Raw genomic sequence first — 6349 nt, forward strand, 5'->3', positions numbered from 1 at the left:
CCTCTCTCAAACCATTGCAAAAGCTTCACGAAATTCCACTATGTTGGACTCTTTGGAGTAGCGCCAACCCTAATGGCACTGATACAGGGTCACATAGTCTTGCAGAAAGCCGCACCTTCTTCCCTAAATTCCTCGCACACACACATCCATATAAACCTCAAATCTTCCATAGACTCTCCCAAGTGGAAAATTTAAGAGAGAAAGCTCTCATTCACTCCTCCACACACTCGAAAACATGATGCAAACGCGACGGGACTACACTAGACAACTTGTAGGAACCCTGCTTCCTCCCACATACAAAGAGGTGAAAGTGTCAAGACTTGGCTTCAAAAGTACTCCCTCCAATGGAAAACGTAGTGATGTGGAAAATTGAATCCTTTTCACACCATTTTTGGTCATTTTTTGACCTTTTTTTGACCCAGTTTTGGCCAGTTTTGACCTCCTACGCGGACATTTTTCGCGGGAAAAAACCCAAATGAACTCCAAAATTCATTTTTCCAACTCGTGATCCTTCATACCCAAGGCACTTTTCCACATCCCCAAATTCCATTTTTGACCACTTCAAGGGCGGTGCATGCATCACCGCAGATCAAGCACCGTAAATAGACAGTTATTGCATGTCCCAAACTTCTCGAGCAGGATGAGAGTACCCACACTTTTCGCTTGCATTATTTACATTCTAGAAAGCTCAAACATGTTTTCTAGATCCAAATAAGCCACCTAGAACCATACCCAAGGCCCCGATACCCTATCCGGGCATGTACGTGTGTTCATCTGCTAGCATGCGAACCTGTCTATTCACAATTTGTACACGTTGTAGCTTCTTTTGAACTTGAAACCACTTTTCAAAGCTCCCAAATGCATGTATTTACATATTTTTGTACATATGACCATGCATATAAATGCTACTTTGTACATGCCAAAAGAAGGTTATCATCATTGCCCACCCTCTAGGTAGAGCATTTATGCTCAACCAAGAGACTATTTGCATTTGGAACCACATCCCTCGCAAAATATTTCTTCAATCTATAACCATTTATTCTGTAGTGTAAACGTTCACCAGACAATTTTTCCAACTCATATGTGCCATTAGAAAATACATGCTTCACTCTGTATGGACCCAATCATTTGTCCCTCGACTTCTTTTGAAAAGTAAAATCCAAGCGAGAATCATATTTCATCAACAAATCTCCCTCTTTGATCTCTTTCTCTAGCAATGTCTTATTCATTTTCTCATCCTTGTCTTTGCTGTTGAAGATAATAATCACTTGCTTTCTCTCTATTCATTCGCAACAACTCTAGAGAAAGAATTCTTTCCTCCTCCTTGTCATTATGTGAACCTTGCATTCTGCACAACAACTTCAAGGAATCCAACTGCACCTGTATGGGCATAAGAGCTTCCTTTCCATAAACAAACTCATATGGTGTAAATTGTGTCAACACTCTATACGCAGTTCTATAAGCCCACAAACACTTTTCAAAGTCCAAGTCCCACTCTTTAGGATGCCCTCTGGCATAATTTGATAGCATCTTCACAATTTGACCATTGCAGTTCTCAACCAATCCATTTCATTTTGGGTAGTAAGGAGAGGAATGCCTATGCTGAATTTTCAATTTCTCCATGAAAGGAGCTACAAGTTTTTCTCCAAAACCTGGTCCAAGATTGGAAATGATAACCATAGGAGCTCCAAACCTGCAACACACATGTTCATACAAAAAAGAGTCCACCCTTCCCGTTGTTACATCTTTAACCGCTCTTGCCTCCATCCATTTTGTCAAATAGTCCACAGCCACAAGGATATACCTTTTGCCATTGTTGGTCCTTGGCATTGGACCTACAACATCCATTCCCCATTTTGCAAATACATCAAAAGACATTATAGATTTTTGAGGCTCAGCCAAAATCTTTTGATTTGCAAACACTTGGCATTCATGGAATGACTTGCACCAAAAATATGTATCTCTCATCATAGAGGGCCAACACGAAAGAAAACCTAATCCTTGCCTTGATGGCCTCTTTCTTCATGGCAGTGCTCCAAAATCAAGCATATCTCTTCTTTGTACGGCACTTTTCTCAAAATTCTATCCTTGCCATAAAGCATGATATCCTCACCTACCAATGTGTAGTTTCTTGCTTTTGCAACTATTTTCTTACAACAAACCTTTGACATGCCCTCAGGACATTGCCCTTTACCAAGCAAGAAATACTTCTACATCTTGCAATGATTCCCTTCCTGCATACAAGGCTTCCTTGACCTGTAAAGGAGCTACCAAGGAATCCAACTTGTGCCTAGCCAACTCATCAGGTTTTTTATTCTACTCACGAGGAACATGCTTAAACTGTATCTTCTCAAACTCATGCAAAAGCTTCTTGATGCCATAGAACCACTTCTTCAAATTGTCTTTCTTAACATTCCACAAACCAAGCAACTGATTCATGACTAGCAACGCATCCCCTTTTGCAATGACCCTCTTCAATCCAATATCAACACATTGCTTCAACCCAAGGAAAAGCGTGAGATACTCGGCCTCATTGTTACTTTCAGCTTCATCAAGATTGTAATCTCTAGAAAAGATTACATTTCCTTTTGGGTTCTTGATGACTACCCCATCACTTGCCTTTTGAAGAACTTTCCTGTATGCACCAGCAAACATTCTTATATACGCATCTGTAATATCTACTTCCTCTTAATGATCATCCTTGTCAACCCTTGGGTAAGATTGAAGCTCCCCCCCCCCCCCCCCCCCCCCCCCCCTTATGTACCACTATGTCTGCCAAGTGAGCTTTAGCAGAATGATCCACTTTAAACTCAAACTCATACTCTTGAATCTCCAAAGTCCACTTTAAGATACACTTGCTAGGCTTCAAATGTTGTACTAAATCCAACAAAAAAATTGATGTGGTGAGCACATAGAACTTTTGGGGCAACAGATAGGTTTTGAACCTTCAACAAGCATGAACCAAGACAAATACCCATTGTTCCATTTCCGTGTAGGAGAACTCACTTACATTCTTCATCTTGCTCTCAAAATAGACTGGCTTGAAGTTCCTTCCTTGCTTTTGTAAGAGAACCGACCCAAAAGCTACTTGCCCCACACTAATAGATACATAGAAAATCGACTACAAGTCGAGGGGACTCACTGTTGGTAAAGCACACAATACCTCCTTGATACCATTAAAAGCCTATTGCATGTCTTTACTCCACTCAAACCCTTGAACTCTTTGACTCAATTTTTGGAGAGGATACACATACTGACATAGCATTCAAAAAAAAACTGACAAGTACCTGAGCTTATGCACAAATCATGCCAAATCCTTTTGTGTTGCTAGGCGGATCCATAAGCATTAAAGCATTAACTTTATGTGGGTCAGCTTCTATTCCATTTTGGGAAAGCACATGTCCTAGCAAATGGACTCTGGCATGGGAAAACTTACACTTCTTTGGGTTGAGTTGCCCATCCTCTTGTTGAAGCCTTTCAAAACTCAACCTCAGCTTCTCCAAATGTGTGACCCTTGAGCTATAACACCCAATGTCATCCATGAAAATGTGAATGAACTTACCCAAGTAGGGACCAAACACTCTACTCATCCATCCTTGGAAGGTAGCATATGCATTAACCAGCCTAAAAGGCCTTTTTTGTAAGAAAAACAATCCCAAGGAGTAATGAAGGTCATCTTCAATCTATCGTCAATTGCTATCAAGATTTGAAAGTAGCCAGAAAATCCATCCATGATTGAGTAATGTTCATGACTTGCAACCTGATTGAGGATTTCATCTAGAAAAGGTAGTGGATAATGATTCCTTTTTGTGGCAGCATTCAAAGGTTTTAAATCGACACATATCCTAAATCTTCCATTCTTCTTGGGCACGATAACTACTAGAGAGACCCATTCAGGTTCCTCTACTCAAAAGATGAAATCTGCTTCCAAAAGCTTTGTCACCTCTTCACGAAGTGCCTTCTCATGAATGACCCCAAACCTCCTAAGCTTTTGAACCTTTGGCTTGGCACCTTCTTTCAAATTGATTTTATGTTTGACTCATTTAGGTCCTTGCAACTCTGTATATTCAGTGGTGAATAGCTTTAGAAACTCTATAAACATGTATTCATACTCCTTCTTTTCTTTTCTTTTCTTTGTGAAGTCCTCTCCTAGCATGCTCCTTGCGTTCACTTTAGCAGGCTCTACAACTGGTTTTGGACTATCCTTCTCCTCCTTGACCTTCACTTCATGCATCGATGCATCCTTTTCAACACTTACCCCAAATAGATCAGGACATACTTGCATCAAGACTTCCTCTACACTTTCTTCTGATGATGTAGACGAAGCATCAGTATTGTATGACGTAGTTTCTGTCGAATCTATATCTTGCCTCTCCAATAGGGACTGTGTACCATTCTCATGTGTCTTCATGTTGTAGACAATGGTCCTTCCTTTATCCTTTTTTGGGATGGTGATCAAGCCCATGCCCCAATCCTACTTAGCACTAAGGGTTATGAGCCAAGGCCTCCCTAAAATGATCGAAAAGGCATTCTCACCCGCTTGCATCACGTAGAAGTCAACCAAGCATTCAATGCCCAAGAATTTTATCTTCACATCTTTAGCTATTCCAAGACACCTTGCCTTTTTGTGGTTGGCCATCCTCATACAGATTGAAGCATTCACTGACATCTTGACTCCTATTGCCTTCATGATAGCCTCAGTCATGACACACACCTAGGCACACCATCCACATATTCTTGCACTTTTGTCTTATTTCCCAGCATAGCTTCATTTATCAACACCATATCCATTGGGTGAGACCAACCCTCAAAGATGACACCGTAATTTGATGCTTTTCCTTCTTGGAAGGAAGCCACGTACTCACACACTTGGTCTACTGCCTCCTCAACTTAGCGTTCAAAGCCACCAGCTAACTAAAAGATATATTTGCCTTTTGATTTTGTATGTCGTTGACAATATCATAGTCTTATGTGCTCTACATCTTGTGTGCTCCCTACCTCCATCGCCTTCATGGCCTAACATATATCTGGGTTGTCTGCACCATCCCACAAACACCTTGGCCAAGGGGGTAGTCCTTTGGACCAATTTTCCTTCTTCGCCGCCTCTTGCTACTCTCGGGTTTGTCTTGTACCTTAGCCCTTCCTTTCCTTGCTCTTGTTTCCCTCTCTTCTTCTGTTTCTTTCTCCCTATCATGCCTAGCTCTCTTATTGGCCAAAACATCCACATCTTGATGCTCAAGGGTAATGATGTTAATAACCCTACCTTCTCCATTTGCAGGCAACGATTGTGGTTTTTGTGGCGATGATGCTTCTAGTGCCCGCTCTTGCTGAGTTTCTTCTATTCTCCCTCGAACACGTCCATATAAGGGGTATATCCCTCCTCTCTCTCTTGGTGGTTCAAGACAATCAGGGGCGTAGTGACCCTCTTCATCACAATTGTAGCATCTACCTTGTAGCCTTCATCCCCTACCTCTCCCAGCTAGCCTCTCTTCTCTTGGTTCCTATTCATTATAATAATTATTAATTCTTGCAACTGACCAGCAAGATCATGCAAAACCCAAGCCGTAACGGGATTTGGACCTTGAATCACTCGCTCCACTCTATGATTCGTTGCCAGATGGACCATTGGTTGCACCACAACCGGCTCAGTGTGTGTCATGCCTTGCTCCCACCTTCTGTTGATCTTCTTGCTCTTGGCCTCGGCAATTTTCATAGCTCTTTCAAATGTAGCAAGCTCATCTTGATCAACCTTCTCCCTTACACTTGGATGGAGACAATCCATAAACTGATGCACTTTAAAGAAATCCCCTGGAGGTACTTGGAATGTTGACTCTAATTGAACCCAAATTCTTTTGAAGTGTTGAAAAATTTCTTTAAAGTTAGCATGAACATCTTGCTGCAAACCTCTAAATTTTGTTGTCGCTTCTGTTGCAGTTAGTTTCGTTTCAAACCTGTCAAAAATTACCACCTTCACCTACTCCCATGTTTGCTTTTTGCCTTCCTCTAAACCTTGAAACCACTCCCGAGCTTCTCCTTTGAGTGCAAGAGGATATACATGAAGCTTTGCTTTGTCACTCACAATGTGCATACCAAGCGTATGCCACTCGAAGTCCACAATCCAAACCATCACATCCTCTTTGACTGTGAACACTAGCCGACTATAAGCCATCTCTTCAAAGTCGCTTCTCCCTTGTGTGAGTAACTCTACAAAAGTTGAACTTTGAACTCACAGCAAAACCGCTTCACCTGGGTGCACAATCCGCAAATTTCCGCTCCCTAGCCGGATCGTCAAAGGATGATAGAGCAAAAGACATCGTGCCCACACTCACACACCCAGACAACTCAACAC

Source organism: Adiantum capillus-veneris, chromosome 28, assembly GCF_014529385.1.
Source record: "Adiantum capillus-veneris isolate H3 chromosome 28, ASM1452938v2, whole genome shotgun sequence".
Taxonomy (NCBI): Eukaryota; Viridiplantae; Streptophyta; class Polypodiopsida; order Polypodiales; family Pteridaceae; genus Adiantum; species Adiantum capillus-veneris.